This window comes from Castor canadensis, chromosome 4 (genome assembly GCF_047511655.1).
Source record: "Castor canadensis chromosome 4, mCasCan1.hap1v2, whole genome shotgun sequence".
Taxonomy (NCBI): Eukaryota; Metazoa; Chordata; class Mammalia; order Rodentia; family Castoridae; genus Castor; species Castor canadensis.
Window position 1 is genome coordinate 50,867,797 of NC_133389.1, and position 20,091 is coordinate 50,887,887.

The following is a 20,091-nucleotide window of genomic DNA, read 5'->3' on the forward strand; positions in this document are numbered from 1 at the left end:
AACATGTATCTTCTAATTATCTTTCTATAGAAAAACGTGTTATTGTGAGTTTTCCATAGTGGTCATTTTCTATTATTTTTTGGTCCACAAATTCATATCATTATTGATAAGCTAGCTTTTGTCTGTAGAGAGGGTCCAATTAATTTGTCACTAGTTTAGAGAATGCATTTTGATCCTTGATTACAAGATTTTATATGATAGAAATGGCAATTTAAGTTGTACAGTGTTAATGACTTAGCATTAAGTGGCCCTCAGTATACCTGAACAGTCTACTGACATGTGTATCACTACTTCTTTTTCAGTATAGGTTCCAACTGCCAAATGATTTGTTGTATTAAAATATTTAAAATTTGGGCTGGTGGAGTGGCTCAAGTGGCCTGCATAGCAAACGTGAGGCCCTGAGTTCAAACCCTAGTGCCACCAAAAAAAAAAAAAAAGAAAAAAAAAAGAAAAGAAAATATTTAAAAATTGAGCCAGGTGAGGTGGCTAATACCTATAATCCCAGCTACTATAGACGTGGACATAGAGAGGATCGTGGTTGGAGGCCACCAGGCAGAAAGTGGTGCTGTGAGTTTGCAATTCCAGCTACATGAGAGTCCTATGTAGGAGGATTGTGATCTGAGACCATGAACAAAACTTGAAACCCCACTGAAACATAATAAAAGCAAAAAAAGGGCTGGGAGCATGACTTAAGTGATATAGTATATGAAGCCCTGAGTTCAAATTCCACTAGTGCCCACCCCCTAAATTAGAAATAGAAGGAAACAGACGTAAACCAACTGTTTTTGGGGTTTTTCTGTTGTTTTTTTTTTTTTGAAGATATAGGTCTATGTTGCCCAGGCTGGCACTGAATTCTAGGGCTCAAGTGCTCCTTGTGTCTCAGCCTCCCAAATAAATGGAACTACTGGCATGCACCCAGATAATTGATAATTGAAAAAATTAAAATTCTTCTTGCCTGACAAGAGTAAGACCCTGAGTTCAAACCCTAGTACCATCAAATTTTTTTTTAATTTTTAGCATCAAAGTACTGAAGAATATTGCTGTTCTATTAGTAGTAGTGTATTAGTAGTAATAATGTCAGTACTGGGGTTTGAACTCAGGGCCTTGCGTCTGCCAGTTGAGTCACTGAGTCACACCTCCACAACCTTCTTGTTATAGTTTTTTTTTCAGACAGGGTCTCATGCTTTTTGTCTGGGATGGGCCTGGGACCTTGATCCTTCTATCATCACCTCCTGCTTAGCTGGGATTACAGCCTTTGAGCTATCATATCCCTCCTAATTAAAGGAAGTTAAAGAGCTTTTTCTAATTTTTCAAATTGTTATTGCTATTATTGTTTTCTAATCTTTGGAAAATTTGGAGTCTCCTGGAAAAGTAAATTGCTCTGTGAGAAACTTGGTTAGAACTTAGTAGCTAAAAATATCAATCTTCCTTCCACATCTACAAAGAAGCTTTCGCTATTAATTAACATATAAGTATAGGTGGGCTCTATTTCTCCTTGTGGGTTGGGCTTGTCTTTTGATGGGTTTGTGTGTGTGTGTGTGTGTGTGTGTGTGTGTGTGTGTGTGGTGGTAGTACTAAGTTTTGAACTCCGGGCTTCAGGCAGATGCTCTACCCCTTGAGTCATGCCTCCAGCCCTGGGAGTCTTCTTGTTTGGAGACTGACTCAGTTCTACCACTTATGTTTATTCTGGGACCTAGATTGAAGGGACAGCAACTTCCTGGTGAAACTCTTCTTACTGTCATAGTTGAGTTATAAGAGGGCAGGCCCAGATTCACAGATATGTTAAAACTGTTTTCATCACTTCTGCTAACATTCATGGGCCAAGGCAAGTAAAGTGGCGAAGGCTTGTGGGCAAAGGAATTATATCTCGTTCACCATGAGGCCTAAGTAAGTCACATTTATTGTCAAGCTCACCAACAATTAGCAAAGAAAGTATACCTCTTTCTTGTAGGTAGCAATTGGGAAAGAAGGTAGTGATTATTTTTTAAGACAAACCAAATCTTTGGGCTGGGTACTGGTGGCTCACACTTATAATCCTAGCTACTCGGAAAGCAGAGATCAAGAGGCTCATTCAAGGCCAGCCTAGGCAAATAGTTTGCCAGATCCTAGCTGGAAAAACCCAACACACACAGACACACACACAGACACACAGACACACACAGACACACACACACACACACACACACACAGAAAAAAAGGCTGGTGGTTTGCTCAAGCAGTAAGAGTGCCTACCTAGTGTGATGAGACCCTGAGGTCAAACCTTAACACCTCCAAAAAAAAAAAAAACCAAATTTTTGGTGTGGTATGAGTTTGAGATGGTGACCACATTGCAGTTCAGTAATGTGCTGCATAGAGTAGTGAAAAATCGATTTATCCCTAGGCTATTGTTTAGGCTTGCTTAGTGTAGGTTACTTTAGTATTTCACTTAACAGACAATGCTATTTTTGTGTTATGTGTTTAATCTATTCTCCCACACCTGCTTGTGATTTAGGTGTCACCTAAGAAACTACTGCCTAGCCCAAGATCATGAGAACTGAGTTATGTAGTTTGAGCTTATAGTTAGACTTCTGATCCATTCTGAATTCATTTTTGTATGAGGTGGGAGTAAACACAATCTTTTGCATGTAAATATCCAGTTGTTTGAGCACCATTTGTTAACAGACTACTGTTTACCCACTGAATTACTTTGGCACTCTTGTTGAAAATTCTATTAAAAACAAACAAACCTGTAAGCACATGGATTTATTTCTGACTCTAAACTTTCGCTGGTCTATATGCTCTTATGCCAGTACCAATAGTGTTGATTATTGTAGCTTTTTAGTAAGTTATTTTGTTTCACAATACTGGATATTGAACTCGGGGCCTCCTACTTGCCAGGCAGGGCTTGCTAGGCAAGTGTTTACCACTTGCGCCATGGCTGCAACCCTTTTTACACTAGTTATTTTTCAGACAGGGTATTGCTTTTTGCCCAGCCCAGCCTCACATCACGATCCTTCTACCTATGCCTTTGTATGGCAGGAATTACAGATGGGTACCACCATGCCTGCCCTGTTTAATGAGATGGGGGTCTTGCTAACTTTTTGCCCAGACTGGTCTCAGTCTTGATCTCTGCATCTCTGCCTCCAAGCAGTTTGGGTAACAGGCATGTGCCACCATATCCAGTCCCTTCTAGTAGATTTTTAAGTGAGGAAATGTGAGCTGTCTCCCTCCCCATACACACAACTTTATAATTCTTTTTCTAGATTGTTTTGGCTATTCACTATCCCTTGCATTTCCACATGAATTTTGGGATCAATTGCTCAATTTCTGCGAAGAACCTAGTTGTAAGTTTCAATACAGATTGCACTGATTCTGTAGCCTAATTTGAGGAATATTGCCATCTTGAATCTTCTGATCCTTGAACATACATAATCAGCACTTATTTAGGTCATCTCTAATTTTTTAGATGATGTTCTGTGATTTTCAGAACGCATGCCTAGAAAGTCTTTTGTTAAGTTTATCTTAAGTATTTTATTCTATTCGATACTATTATAAAAAAAATTGCTGGGCTGGAGGCCCAACTCAAGTGGTATAGCACCTATATAACAAGCATATCGTCCCGAGTTTAAATCCCAGTACCACCAAAAAAGTAATAAAATGATTAAAATTAAATAATAAATGAAAATGTTTTCATAGGGCCAGGCATGGTGTGATCCCAGCACTTGAGAGGTAGAGACAGGAGGACTGCAAGTTTAAGGCCAGCCTGGTCTACATAGTAAGAGACCCTGTCTCAAATAAAACAAAACCAAAAAAAAAAAAAAAAAAGGTCTTTTGTTGTTGTTGTTGTTGTTGTTGTTTTGGGGGTAGTACTGGGGTTTGAACTCAGGGTCTACACCCTGAGCCACTCTGTCAGTCCTTTTTTGGTCATGGGTTTTTTCAAGGTCGAGGGTCTCGAGAACTATTCTTCAAACCATGATCCTTCTGATCTCTGCCTCCTGAGTAGCTAGGATTACAGGTGTGAGCCACTGGTGCCCAGCAATTGTTTCCTTAATTTTCTTTTCAGGTGGTTGATTATAGTATACAGAAATACAACTAATTTTTGTACACTGATCTTGTACTCTGTAACTTAAATTTAATTCTCATAGAGTTTTTGTGGATTCCTTAGAATCCTCTACATGTAAGATCATGTCATCTGTAAATACGGTTTTATTTATTCCTTTCCAATCTGGATGCCTTTTACTTCTTGTCATTGCCTAGCTTCCCTGGCTAGAAGGTCCAGTAGAAGGATGAGATGGTAAGAACAGACATCCTGACCTTGCTCTGATGTTACAGGGAAGGATCTTGGTCTTTCACCATTTGGTATAATAACAGATGCGTATTTTTCACAGATGCTTTTATATTCCTAGTTTGATGAGTGGTTTTAATAAAGGTTATCAGATTTTGCCAAATGTTTTTGCTGTATCTACCAAGGTAATTATGTATTTTTCCTTTACTGTTAATATGGTGTCTCTCATTAACTGATTATTGTATGTGGAACCAACTTTGCACTGTTGGAATAAATCTGACTTGGTCACTGTGTGTAATCCTTTTGATAGAGTGTTGGATTTAATTTATAAGTATTAAGTTGAGAACTGATATGTGTATATTCATAAGAAATATTAATCTGAAGTTTTTTGTGATAACTCTAATTTTGGTAACAGTACACTGGCCTCACAGAATGAACTGAGAGATGTTCCTTCATCTTCTAATTTCTAATTTCAAAAAGTCTATGAAAGATTGGTATTAACTTTTTTTCTCTTTTTTTGGGGGGGGCAGTATTGGGGTTTGAACTCAGGGCCTCACATCACTTCAACAATTCCACCAGCCCTTTTTCGGATTGGGTATTTTTAAGATAGGGTCTCATGAACTATTTGCTTGGGCTGGCTTCAAACCACGATCCTCCCGATCTCTGCCTCTCAAGTAGCTAGGATTACAGAGTTTGTGTTATTCTTTAAACATTTTGTAGACTTTACCAGTGAAGCTAAATAGGCCTGAGCTTTTCTTTCAGGCTGGTATTTTTTTTGTTGTTATTATCACTAATAACTCAATTTCCCTATGTGTTATAGATCTACACAGATTTTCTCATTCTTCAATCAGTTTCAGTAGTTTGTGTCTTTCTAGGAATTTTTCAATTTCATGTAAATCATCAAAATTATTAGCATACAATTCATAATATTCACTTCTGTTAGTAATGTCACCTCTTTCATTTCTTATTTCAGTAATTTGAGTTCTCTTTCTTGTTAAAACCCTGGTAAAAGCAACATAGGGCTGAAGGTATAGCTCAGTGGTAGAGTACATGGTTAGCAAGCATTAAGGTCAAGTTCAATCCCCAACACACACACACACACACACACACACAAAGGTTGGCTTCACTTTCCAGACCCAAGAGCAAAGCAGAAGTTCTTTAACTGCTCTATGGCAAACTATAGCAAATTCTCTATGCTATGAGTTAGTGCAAATTCCATAGAAATAAGAAGAGCACTGATTTTTTTTTTCCCAGAGTCTGTGTTGTCCAGTTGATCTAGCAAATGATCCTCCTGCCTCAGTCTACCAAGTAGCTTAGAAAACAGGGGTACGTCACCATATTCTGGCCAGCACTGATTTTTTTTTTTTTTTTTTAGTACTGGGAGGTGACTCTAGGGCCTCAAGTATCGTAGATAAGCACTCTACTACTTGAGCCACAGCCCCCAACTCTTTTCCCTATTGTTTGTATTTGGTTGTTAAACAGGGTCTCATTAACTTTACCAGGGCTGGAACTCAAGACCCTCCTGCCTCCACCTCGAGTTAACTAGGATTACAGGCATGAACCACCATACCCTGTCTCTCATTATTGAGTAACATCTATGAACCATCTGTGGTAAGTGGAATTGGGTTTTTTTGGGTGTGTGTGTGTGTGTGTGTGTTACCAGGGTTGGAATTCAGGGCCTCAGGCTTGCTAGGCTGGCACTCTACTGCTTGAGCCACTCCACCAGTTCTGTTTTCTAGGTATTTTCTAGATAGGGTCTTACAAACAATTTGAACTATTTGCCCAGGGCTGGCTTTGAACCGCAATCCTCCTGATCTCTGCCTCCTGAGTAGCTAGAATTACAGGTGTGAATCACTGGGACCCAGCTAGAATTGCTTCTAAATGAAGCAATTATGTGTCAACACGAAGCTGACAGTTATTCTTCACTTTGTATAGTTTTCTCCACAAATACAAAAGGGAGGACATGGCTGACCACAAAGATTTGTGCTTCTCTATTTTGAGGACTTATGTTTGACATTTTAATAGACTAATTACAGTTTCTGTAGTCTTAAAATAGGCAGAACAGACTAGCAAGTGAATTACACCCATATAATACAAAGTTTGGAAGAAACAAAATTTTCGTAGAAGGAAAAAATCTGCGTATCCTCCACTGACAGCCTTCCTTCTTGGATCTGTGGCTTGTATTTAATGAGTTATGATAACTCAAGCTTTAGACTTCAAACGATAGCAAGTGAAACATACAGGAGCAGTAGTATCCACTCATTCACTCATGTGCAGATTAGAAAGTTCTTCAAATAACTAAAAAACTAAGGACAAACAAAATTATTATTAAAATTAAGGGTCCTAGAATAAAGCCAAAGCTATCATTTGATTTATCTTAATTTAATGAATGACTTTTTAGCAAGTGCAAGGCTCTGAATTAAAATCCCATTACCACAAAAAAAAAAAAAAAACCCATGGTGAAAAGGAGTGTAAGGTGGTCCAGACCTATAACCCCAGCATTGGGGAGATGGAAGCAGGAGAACCACAAGTTCAAGACCAGCCTGAGCTACATATCAGGACCCTGTCTAAAAAATAAAAACAAGCTGGCACTGGTGGCTCACACCTATAATCCTTGCTACTCAGGAGACAGAAATCAAGAGGATCACTGTTGGAAGCCAGCCCTGGGCAAATAGTTTGAGAGACGCTATCTAGGAAAAACCTACCACAAAAAAAGGGGGCCAGTGGAGTGGCTCAAGCAGTAAAAGTGCCTGCCTAACAAGTGTGAGGCCCTGAGTTCAAACCCCAGTACAAACAACAACAACAAAAAAAACATACAGAGATACCACGACAAACCACCAAAATGACTAAAATTGAAGACTGATAGCCAGGTGTAATAATTACTTGGAAAGCTAACATCGGGAGGATTAAAGTGTGAGGCTAATCACAATGGACCTAATCACTAAGGGCTCAGCATACCATTAGTCCTGGATTGCTGATACACACTGACAAGGACTATGACTGGAAAAAAATCCAGTGTATTTATTGGAGCAACCATGGTCTAATAAATAAATAAACCCAGGACAATCAGACACTCAGATCCTACAGAATGAATAACCATCAAGTTAAAAACAATCACATGCATTGTAGCACAGCTCAGTGGAAGAGCACTTGCCTAGTATACATGAAGCCCCTCAAAAAAAAAAAAAACAAGTACAGGCATCATGGCTCACATCCGTAATCCCAGCTACTCGAGAGGCAGGGACTGGGAGGATATCCAGGCCAGTTTGGATAAAAAGTTAGCAAGATCCCACCTCAAAAAATAAGCTAAACAGGCTGACCACAGTGGTGCATGCCTATAATCCCAGGGAGGCTAGAGGTCAGAGGATAAAGGTCCAAGGCCTGGTCCCAGGCAAACAAAACAAAACAAAAATCAGAAGACCCTATTCAAAAAGTAGAGTAAAAAAGGCCTGGGAGGATTGGAGGCGTGGCTCAAGCAGGAGAGTACCAGCTTTGCAAGCATGAAGCCCTGAATTCAAACCCCAGCCCCACTAAAAGAAATTTTTAAAGGGTGGGGGGCTGGGAACATGCCTCAAGTGGAAGAGCACTTGCCTAGCAAGCACTAGGCCCTGAAATCAAACCCCAGTATTGCCAAAACAAAACAAAACACAGCAATAACTCATCCAATCCAGTACTGGCATAAGCCAATGTGAAATAGGCAGATGAACAAGATAACAATTACTATTAATTTCCTATAAAAGGAGGACCATAACTAGCAAGCATTTTATGTTGCAGATGTTTTATGTTCAACGTTCCCCAAGTTGCAGATGAAGCCAGGACTGAATTGACATTATTCCTCAATGACATGATTAATACAAAATAACTAAAAAGAGAAAAATGAACATACAACAGTACAAAATAAGCACAATACGAGAAGACAGATTTAACCCCAAGTATACCAGAAGCTATATTATATCTCATGGTTTAAGTCCTCTAGGTACAAGAAGACTGTGAAATACACTTCAGAATACAAAGAATGTATCAGAATACAAAAAAGTTTAAAGGAAAAAGATAGAAATAAAGAAACCACAGGGCTGGTGGAGTGGCTCAAGTGGTAGAGTGCCTGCCTAGCAAGAGTGAGGCCCTGAGTTCAAACCCCAGTGACACCAAAAAAAGAAAAAAAAAAAAAAGAAATCAAATAAAGAAACCACACAAACACTAAAAGAAACATGGCAGTTATGTTAATATCAAAATAAGAGGGCAGGGTACTAGTGGCTCATACCTGTAATCCTAGCTACTCAGGAGGCAGAGATCAGGAGGATTGGGGTTCAAAGCCAGCACCAGGAAAATAGTTCCTGAGACCCCATCTTGAAAAAATACATCATGAAAAAGGGCTGGTGGAGAGGCCCAAGTGTTAAGGTAAGAGTGCCTGACTAGCAAGTGTAAGGCCCTGAGTTCAAACCCCAGTGCCACCAAAAAAAAAAAAAAAAAAGAAGGCTGGAGGTGTGGCACAAGTTGTGGAGTGCCCACCTAGCAAGCATAGAGGCTGAAATCAAACTAGTACCACCAAAAAAAATTAAAAACGAGAACTTCTAAACAAAAAGTAGTAGAGACCCAGCTGGTGAGTGGTTCAAGTGGTAATGTATCTATCCACCTAAGCAAGAATGAGACCCTGAGTTCAAACCCCAATACCACGCAAAACAAACCTTTAAGAGGGACCAATCATTCAATTCAATTGGAAGACATAAAATTTTTAAATTGCATGCATCTAAGAACAGTGTCTAAAATTTTCAAACTTCACACACCTAAGAACATAGCCTAAAAATAATTCTACCTGGGCAGGATGCCTATAATCCCAGCACTAGGGAGGCAAGGCATGAAGATCGACAAAGTTCAAGACCTGGACTACATAGTGAGTTCAAAGCCAGCTGAGGTATACAACAAGATCCTGTCTCCAAAATACTAAGGGCTGGGGCCATATGTCAGTGGTACAGAACACATGCCTCACATGCACAAGGCCCTAAATTCAATCCCCAACACCAGGCAGAAAAAAGAAACCTGGTTCTCAGTGGGATGTGTGGCAACACACCAGTATGCTCAGAAGATCATGAGTTTAAAGCCAGCCTGGGCTATACAGAGAAACCCTGTCCCCCCAAAAATACATGTATATACATAGATAGATAGATAGATACCTGGCTTGCGAAGCCATTCCCTTTTCTCTAAAGCATTTTGATAGTGGGCTAAATGGTGTTCCCTAAAGACATATTATGTGTCCTAATCCCTGAAACCTGAGAATGTGATTTTCAAAGAAAACAAAGGTCTTTGCAGAATAAAGTTCTTAAGACACAAACCACCCTGGATTACCCAGATGGGCCCTAAGAGCCAATAACATCCTTGTAAAAGAGATACAGGAGACACAGAAAAGAAAATGTGAAAATGGAGGCAAAAACTGGAGTAATGTAGTCACACACCCATCAAAAGGTACAAGAGGCAAGGAACAAATTCTTCTCCAGAGCTTTAGGAAAGAGCGTGGCCATGCTAATTCCTTGATTTTACAATTCTTTTGACCCCATAACTAGAGAGAATAAATGTCTTTGGTTTTAAGTCATCAAATTTCTAATAAGTTGTACAGCAGGCATAAGAAACTAATACATTTTCTCAGCAGGCTATCTCCAGTCCCAGCACAGCTATTTTTTGTCTTATGCAAAATTCTTTGCACTTTTAAGGTTCATGCCATTCTGTTTTCATACTTTCCTTCTTCATTGTTGTAATCCTACTGAATACCAGAAAGATTTCATAGTTTTTTTTTTCAACCAAATTGTTACTATAATTGTCTACTACAAAGTTCACATGGATAGCCACAGGTCCTTACGAATCTCTTCAAATGCCAGTGACCTATCAATTCTTACTCTATTTCAACCACACAATCCTTTTACTACATTCAAGAGACAAGAGAGAAATATTTACTGAAAATGAGCCTGGTAATTTGTCAAGTTCATAATCCCTTTCTAAAAAACTGGCCATGCCAGGTGCTGGTGGCTCATTCCTATAATCCTAGCTACTCAGGAAGCAGAGATCAGGAGGATCACAGTTTAAAGCCAGCCCAGGCAAATAGTTCCTCAAGACCCTAACTTGAAAAAAAAACCTTCACATAAAAGGGCTGATGGAGTGGCTCAAGGTACAGGCCCTGAGTTCAAGCCCCAGTACCACAAAAAAAAAAAAAAAAAACCTGACCACCTCCACAATCACTCACTTAAAAATAGTAACAAACTTGCCAGGTACCAGTGGCTCATACTTATAACCCTAGCTCCACAGGAGGCAGAAATCAGGAAGGTCACTGTTCGAAGCCAGCCTGGGCAAATAGCTTTTTAGTCCCTATCCTGAAAAAAAACCTTCACAAAAAAAGTGGTGGACTGGCTTGAGGTGTAGGCCCAGAGTTCAAACCCCAGTACTGAAAAAAAAAGACAAATTTTTTAAAAATTAACAAATCTTAGGCAGTTCATAAGGTTATATTCTGACCCATAGCTGACCACATAAAGTTTTGGTTCTTGACCCTATAACAGCCAGCATACAGTCACAACAATGCAAAATTTTCAACATCACCACTATTAACACTTTAGATCCAATGAAGCCTCTGTTGTGGGCAGCTGTCCTGTGACCCAGAATATTGAGTAGCAACATCCCTGGCCTCTACCCACTAGCTGCCAGGAGCACCCCTTCCCCAGTCCTGACAATCAAAATTGTCTCCAGACCCTACCAAATGTTCTGAGAGGCAAAGTCACCTCTGACTGAGACCTACTACTATGATGGCAGACAACTAGACTAGTGATAGCAGGACACCTGCTACTTGAGGAATTAAAACAAGGTAAGCCAATTGGTAGTTCTGTACTAGTCTCAGCAACCTTCTTATATCCTGAACTACACTGGGGTTCCTGTAACATCTGGGGTGTTCTTCAGCAAAACCTACTGTTTGGTGGTCCCTGGTTTGTTTGAGGAGTTTTTTGGGCAGTGGTAAGCCTTACACTTGGTAGGCAAGTAAAATTCCCAACTTCATCACTTCACCAGTTACCATTATTATTGTTTCTCACATTGAGTTTAGTAGGGATATTTTTGACAGTACTAGGATTAGAACTCAGGGCCTCACCTAAGACTCTAGAAAGCAAGGCCCTAAGTTCAAACCCCAATACTGTCAAAAAAATTTTTCACACTTAATCATCTTAATAGGAAAAACAAATAAAATTCATATATTCTCAATAGACTTAACAGGTATCCAGCAAAAAAGGTAGATAGGCTGTTTCTTTAATTTTTTTGAGACAGGGTCTCATTGTTGCTCACGCCAGTGATCCTCCTGCTGCAGCCTAAGTAGCCAGGATTACAGGTGCACAGCATCATAGCCAGCTTTTTAAAATAAGTTTTAAAATTCTCCTTCCCCAATAGTCTCCTACACATTTCCCAAAGCTTTGTCATCTCCTCACAAAATTCACTAATGCCATCTATACCATATTTTCAATTGCTACCTGTACATAAGCTGTTAATATACAAATGCCTATCAACCAACACTTGCATCCATCATCCATCCATTCTGATACATATTGAACTAGTCCTCACACTTGCTAGACAGGCACTCTACCACCTGAGTAGTAGAACTCAGCCCTTTTCGGCGTTGGTTATTTTTGAGATAGGGTCTCTCGAACTATTTGTCCTGGCTGGTTCTTAACCACAATCCTCCTGATCTCTGCCTCCTGAGTAGCTAGGATTACAGAAGTAAGCCACCGGCACCTGACCATTCTGGTATCTTCAAACTACCTTAAAATGCTGTCAGCCAATTCTTCTCCACAATTACACTACCACCCATTAATTCACCCATGTCAAGAATACAAAACTAGAAAAAAATTTACCCACAGCCATGACAACAAAAAGCAGCATTTATAGAAGCAAAAATATCCAAAGTAGTTCCAAAGTGCTCAAATAAGAAACTATTTGAGCACTATTTGACAGCTATTAGAAACAGCAGTTACCTAAGCTGCATAAATATATAATTTTATAAGATCAGTGGATATGGTGCTCGCTTAGCATGTACTAGCTTCTGGGTTCAATTTCCAGCACTGCAAAAAAAAGAAAGAAAGAAAAACAAATGCAAAACTGCCACGGGCGCTTGTAGTCTCAGCTACTAGAGAGGCTGAGAAGGACCCTACAGCCCAAGAGTTCAAGGCCAGCTTAGGCAACATAATGAGACCCTACCTCAAAAAAAAGTATAAAACAGATCAATAAATTTTGATGAAATAGAGTACAAAAGTAGAAAAGGTTTCAGACTCTGCATTGTAACAGACCTTTAAGATATCATCGCTTGTTGAGTTTTGTTGTAGAATCAAGTATCACAATTATCTGAAAAACTTATTAAACTATCCCTCCCAAAATATGGGTGTGAAGCTGGATTTTATTCACATACTACAACCAGAACACGAGATAGCAACAGATTGAATGCAGAAGCCCACAGAAAAATCCGTCTTCAGTTAGGCCAAACATTAAGGAAATTGACAAAAATGTATTATAGCTGCCATTCTTCTACTAAATTTTTTGTCTTATAATACTGCTTGTCATTTAAAATGTTATTTATGTTAACCTGTAATTAGTTTATTATGTATCTTAAATGAATTGATAACTATATTTAACTTCTAATACAGTAACTATCAATACATGTAACCATACCAACAAGCTACTTGAAGTGCTACACAATTTTTAAGAGCACAAAAGATCCTGAGACCAAAAAGTTTGAGAACCATATTAAAGTATCTCATTTTTATTTACTTTCTGAGTAGTTGTGTTGTGGAGGGGAGGGGAGTTTGACACAAGGTCCTCATCATGCAACCCATGCTTCCCCTTAATCAACATCCTTCTCCTGTATCAGTCTCCCAGGCACGCACCACCACTCAGGGTTCTGGGGGGTTTCCAATACTGGGAATACAACCAAAGACATTGTGTGTACTAGACAAGTGTTCTACCACTGAGCTACATTGCTAGCCCCTACTTTCTGAGTTTTTACCTAAAGAAGCAGATATAAGGCTTGCTTTCTTCAAATGCAGTGTAATGTAATCGAGTATAAGATACAGCTCATGGACCCCAAAAAGAGAAAAAACAACTAAGAGAATGTTTCATTTGCCAGATATAATTACAATACTATAATGAAGTTGTAATGGAGAACTTTTGCAAAAAGAGCCAAAGAATTTTCACTGAATGATGCTCAGAAAATATGAATATGGGTTTCAGAAGGGTTAACATAATCCCTGAATGAATTACCTATCCTAAAAAAGTTTACCGGAGTTGGTTTCTACTAACTAAACTTAATTCTTCCCTTAGAGGGTTTTCAAAGAACTCTATGTAGAATATAAATCTGCTAATAAAAGTCATGAAAAAAATTTTACCTATTAGAAAAACACACTTTTTTTAACTATACAGTCATAGTCACCTTCAATATCAGAACAAATACAATCAGCTCTATGTTTTAATGAATTACCAATCTAAAAAGGGCCAGCCAGCCAGCCAGCCAGGTACTGGTGGTTCACACCTGCAATCCTGGTTACTCAGGGGACAGAGATCAGGAAGAGGTCTAAAGCCAGCCCCAGGCAAATAGTTCTTGAGACCCTATCACTAAAACAAAAAACAAAAAAAACCCATCCCAAAAAAGGGCTGGTGGAGTGGCTCAAGGTGTAGGCCGGGTTCAAACCCTACTGCCACCAAAAAAAAAAAAAAAAATTCTTGTTCACTACAAATTATATTGCTGATTAAGCAAGGTGCAATGATAGCATATTTTCTCAGAAAGGAAGATTAGGGCTGGAACTGTGATTCAAGTGGCAGAGCACTTGCCTAGCAAGCACCAGGCCCTTGCTTGGAGGGGAGTAAGAACTAAGGCAGGTAGAAGCTAATAAGCCAAGGCAAATTTTATTCAGAGAACTATGCTTCAACTCATTTCCTCACATGCTGAAGGCCTGAATTTTCAGCTCCCAAATCAAGCACTTTTCATCCTACTCTGATGTCTAATTCCACTGATTATTTAAGCGGTGAGAATTTTTTTTTTAAGTTTTTCAAATTAAAAAACAAAACTCCGTTGGTGTCACTGTACTATGTAAACCAGAAACTACGGACTTGATCAGAGAAGACTACAGTATAGTTCACTCACTGCAACCTAGCCATTCACAACTGAAATTCGTCTTTTATCCAGTTTCTTGTTTTATTTTTGGTGGAGATTGAACCCATGCTCATGCTCTCATCACTGAGTCCATACCCAGTTTTTTTTTTTTAATTAATGTTTACTTGGGAGGGGAAAAAAAACATACCCCCATCGTATTATTCCTTTTGTTTTCTGCAAAGCCTACTTATTTAGATTTTGTAATACTATTTGGCTGAAATTACTTCCTACTAAAACCCATTTCGGCTAAGACTTCAGAAAACGTGGTTCAGAGCACTTCTTACATCTCAAGCGTTTAACTCCTTCCTCTTCCCCCGCCACCCCCACCCCACTCCAACCTCCGGGAAAATTCGGTAGGCGCATCATTTACAGGCGGGGTGGGATGGGCCTCTAATTTGGGGACATTTTTGGACATGGACAGATGATCCTGCCTGTGCAAAATAAACCCGCGTTATCATCTTAGGAACGATGATAAAAACCGAGGCCCCGATTCCTTTCTGCCGGCAACTCTCCCTCGCTATGGTCCTCGCCCGGTTCTAACGCAGAGCAGCCCACCTGTGCCCGCGCCCCCCACCTCCAACCCCAACTGCTCCATGACCTTGGGCCCGGGCTGCCGCTCCCGTCCCAAGATTCCCCACCCGCCGCCGAGAGAACTGCAGAGGCCTCGGGGGCGCGGGCCAGACTAGCGAGCTCCGCGAGGGAGAGAGCGAGAGCCGAGGGGGTTGGGGGGAGGCGGGGACAAGACCCGCAGCTACCTGCGGGGCCATCGCCGACGCTGCCCGAGTCGTCGCCATGGCTGCACTCCATCTCCGAAAGCCCTCGGAGGCCCCGGTCGGCCCGCGGCGTGGCCCTAACCAACGCTGACGGCAGGTGACGGGGCCGCTGGGCAGCGAGCGACATCCGTTCCCAACCTCAGGCGACCGAATCTCCGAACCTCCCACCCTCCCACCCCCCCCTCCCACCCCCCCCCCCCCGCCAGGGCGCGAGGCGATGGGAGCACACTAAGAAAAAGCATGCGAATCGACACGACACTGAGGGTGGAACAGGAAGAACAGCGGCCCCCTCTCTGGAGCGGGTGGCAAACGCGAGGAGAGGACGCGGGCGTGGAGACGATCAGGGACGTTCCTGTACCTTCCCTGCTGCCTGGCCGAGGGTCCGACTAGAGCCAGCGGAACGCCTCACATCCGGGTATCCGGAGACACTCAGCTGCTTCTGCCGCTACCGCCGCCTCCCCGCGGCGCAAACACCAAACTTCCGGCGACGACGACGACGCTTCGCCCGTCAGATGGGAGTTACCTGTGACCGTCCTGGGTGCGCTTGCGCAACGCTTCTCTTCAGTCCCCCACAACTAGCCAGCTGACGTACCCAGAAGACGAAGATGGCCGCCACGCTCGCTGCGTGTCACGCAATTTTTCACCCCGGCCCGGACGGCTGGGCGTCGGGGAACGAAGAGCCAGAGTCCATCGTCAGCGCAGGCGCGATGGGAAGCCTCGCGTGCGCGCCTCCGCAGGTGGACGCCTGCGGGGAGGCGGCCGCGCGCCCCTTGGCGGCGCCCCCTGGCGGCGCTCGCTTGCCCTCCCCGGGTCACGTGGAATAAAAGCGGCCTAGATTTGCCTTGGCAATCTTGCACTTGTGTCTAAGCCAAGAACCTTTTTGATCTTCCGTAGGACCCAATGTACAGAAAGAAGATGGGATTAACTGACCCTTCCCTTTCCTTTTCTCTGCACCCCCAAAACTACGGGGCTTCACCTTTTTTGTTGTTGTTGTTGCCTAATAGCATAGCGTGCAAGAAATCTAAAGCGTTCCACCAGATTTGGTCGTGGCGCACCCAGGTTTCTAGCATAGGATATGTGGTTCTCACACTGCTTTTTATTTATTTGGTGGTACTGGAGTTTTGAACTCAGGGCCTCGCACTTGAGCCACTCCACCAGCTCTCTCACACTGCTTTTTAATGCTGCAGAAGTGGATTGAAACCAGGTCAGCCAAAAGGAGCTGTAAGTTTGTCAAGCCTTATGTTTTTGTGACAATTCGTTCGTCTTCCACAAAACTTTCAGGAGCTGGTTAGCAGTTTAGTGGTGAGATTTTGTGGTTAGGTATTGGACAGTTGGACCATTCCCCATATTACAATACGGTGCGTTACTTGGCAAAAGTCTGTCCACTGCCACCACCCCCACGCCCTCTCCCAGATATAATTTTTTTGGCAGAAGCACTTGCTAGGCAGGCACTCTACCACTTATGCCACACCTCCAGCCCCTTGATACATATCGCAGTGGCATACACCAAATGTCTCAAATTGAAAAAAAGAAAAAAGCCTCAGGAGTAAACTTGACCTGGTTAAAGCAGATTATTTATCAGGGTATCAGAGCTATGTTCACCTTCATTAAAAATTATTACAAACAACTGGCAGGGTTTCTTTTAGTTGGGTAAATCACATTATCTTTAATAACTTAAATTCTGGTATACACAGAAGCCACATTTACAAGCTTAATTCCCACAAAATAGGCTGTTGCTTCTAAGTGATCCTTTCCTACTCTGTTGTAATAGCTTCAGTCAGGAGCAGAGGAATCCTTAAGAATGTCAGACTATATGTACTTATTTTTGGTACAGACGTAATTGGAAGCCAGACATACCATAGGCCCAACACTCTGGAGTCTGAGATAGGAGGATCATGAGTTAGAGGCCAGTCTGAGCTACAAATCAAGACCCTGCCTAAAAATAAAGAAAGAAAAGAAAATGCTGCTTGGGAGGCAGGTGAGGCAGTGAAAATCAAGGTTGGGGGCCAGCCCATAAAATCCCATCTCAATCAATGACTGTGTGTTGTCGTATGTAACTGTTACCAGCTACTCAAGGGAGGACAAATAGAAGGGTCATGTCATAAAGTGTAACCTTATCTCAAAAATAATCAACACAGGAGAGAGGAAAAAATAAAAACCAACACAAAAAGGACTTGCAGAGTGATCCAAGTAGCAGAGCGTCTGCCTAGCAAGCCCATAGGCCTGGCCACCCCAGTGCTGCCACAAAAAAAAGTAATTTCATGTGTAATTAATAATCTGCATTTTACTGAAAGTTTTCTTTTCTAAAACTATATATAGCCAGTTACCTAAACGTACTGTAAAAAAACTAGTTTGCTTTTGTGAAAAAGTAGTAAACTTTCTTGGTCATTATTCTTTATCATTAATAGGCCAGATGTCTCACTTCATAGTTTAAATCTTAATTACTTTGTAATAACACATTTGGTAAAATCTGTGTAAAAACCTTCTACCAGTGGTTTTCTTTTAGTGCTGTCTATGAGCTTTGGAATTTGGTTCATTTAACTTGGTGTCCAGTAAAAATAATGATTAACTGAATACATTGCTTCCTTGACTGAGCTTTCGTTCTCGTTCAGGAAAAAGTAAAGAATTCAGGTTTTGGTGGGTGGCAGTGGGGAAGAAAGCATTCAGGTTTTGCAAATAATGGTCAATGTGAAGACTAGCATTGAATTGGTGGAAGAATATAATCACAACTAAAAGAAAGAAAAGCAAGTTTTAATTCAGAAGGGAACTGGGGCTAGCAAAAACTACTATATAGGAAGACATTCAGCTTAGAAGAGAAAGAAGAGATAATCCAAGCAAAATGTTAGTCAGATGTCTTGGTTTGAAAATTTATTGAAGTCCAGCTGAAAGTAATATAATCAACATTTCCAAAAAAAGGATTTTATTGCTACTATAACTGAGAGCCCTAGGGGAGCAGCTGACCTCAGGCCCTCCGAAATCTGAGATTTAAATTATATCAGTAGCATACTCCATTGGTTAGCTCTTCTTTCTTCTGTATGAGCCTCATTCTCAAGTAGGCTCTCCTGACAACTCAGCAAAGATTATATAAGTTTACAGTAAACTGATTCCAGTGAAAAGAAAGGCCTCTATTCCTAACAGCTTCTGAGAAAGTTCTGGGGAAAGTGCTGATTGATTCAGCTTTGCCATGTGCCCATGCTAGAAACAAATGCTGTGAACCAGATGACACCTCTTAGGGCTCAGCACTACGGTTCTATAAGTGATGATGGTCCTTTTCACAACCCCAACAACTACAAGCCCCTACTGTATGTTCTCTTGCTAACATTCTCTTGCTAAAACCGTGAATGTAAATGCCTGGGCTTGTTTAAATTGCTTGTTTTCCTCCCTGGCTCCAAACTATAGGATGTACTTTTCTGCACTTGCTCATAATTAGGACACCTACTTCTAAAAATGGATGATGGCATAGTCACATTGTCCCATTCGTCACATTCTCATTTCCTTGTTCTTTTTGTGTGACCAATCTAAATGCCTCTGACATACAAAACCTCTGCTAACTCACAGAGAACAGGACAGTATCACTTCATACTGACCTTCCTGCTAACAGCAAATAAAGGCCTTTCCTTTGTCGCTCCTGCCTTGCTATTTCAAGACAGTCTCATACTATATAATGAGAGTAAAAATTCTTTTAAAAAGTTCAAGCTAGAAAATAAAGACAAAAATTATAGCAGTTTGATTTAAATCAACTGACAATGGCATTTCAATTTGCCTCCTGAGAAACTCATCACTAACATATACAAGTAATTATCCTGGCCCAACATATTTGAGAGATGCTGAGTAGGTGTTAGCCATCCAAAAGGGAAGAGCATTCCATCCAAAGTTCTGATTGGATCAGCTTACTTCCCAAGTCAATTGTGGTTAAGTAATGGAATGTGATCCTTTGTATAAAGGAAAGAGTCAGTTTCCTTAGGACCACATGGATCACTAGAAGGATGTTAGAAACTTTTGGAAAGAGCAAAGTATAGATGTTGAGAAGACATCACACAAATGCACCTTACATCCTTGATACTGAAATTGTGGTCCATGGATTGGGGGCATCTTCATCAACTAAAGTTCTCATATAAAATGCAGAGTTTCAGGCCCCACAAGTAAAGCAGAATTTTCATCTTAGTTTCCCCAGCATAGGACTTCTACACATTAAAGTTCAATAAGCAACCAAGAATTCTGGTGATCAGGGATGAAGTCCAGACTAGAGATACAAATTAAAGCCCTAGGAGATCATCTCGGCTACAGAAGGTATCCCTAGAGAAACGAGCAGTAGCCCAGAGGGACTCCAACATGTAATGGCTCCAGAAGCGGAAAATGAGCCGTCTAAGACCTAGAAAGAATGCCTAGCAGGATAGGAAGAAAACCAGTGTGCTTGGGATCCTGGAAGCCAAGAAAGGAAGGTGCTCCGTGGGGAAGTGTTTGAATTAAATGTTGCTGAGATGTTGAGTAAAATGAAGGTAGAAAAGTTTGCTTTGGAGCTCAGAAGGTAAAATAAAAATAATCAACCAAATTGTGTGATTTTCTTCAGGCACTTTAAGTAATGCAACCATTCCTGATGTTGGAACAGAATTTACAATACTCCTTGGGCTTCTCTCAGCCTCCTCTTCGTTCAGAGGAAGTTACACTTGGTGTTTCCTTTCGGTGTACTGCTCTGCTTACGGGTGATGACGACAGGTCGGCTAACTGGGTTTAAGGTCTTCAAATCTCACCACTGTAGGAAATTTCCTCCTAAACTAGCTTTGAAGTCCTCAGTAGTCGCAAGGCACTCCTCCGGTCGCTGGGGGCCGCTGTCGCGCTCCTCGTGGCCGGAAGTGAGCACGGTCCAGAGCGGACTGGGCGGAAACGCC

At 41.2% G+C, this 20,091-nt stretch overlaps 1 protein-coding gene across 8 annotated transcripts in view; it reads right to left on the minus strand.

Moving 5' to 3' along the window:
- Esco1 (establishment of sister chromatid cohesion N-acetyltransferase 1) overlaps nt 1-15,700 on the minus strand; it is a 109,544-nt gene extending 93,844 nt beyond the window's left edge. For all 8 annotated transcript variants that reach the window (XR_002213781.2, XR_002213780.2, XM_020186397.2 and 5 more), the window contains exon 1: nt 15,561-15,700. The gene's annotated coding sequence lies outside the window, so the exon portion shown is untranslated. The remainder of the gene's footprint in view (nt 1-15,560) is intronic.
- Between the last annotated feature and the right edge of the window lie 4,391 nt (nt 15,701-20,091).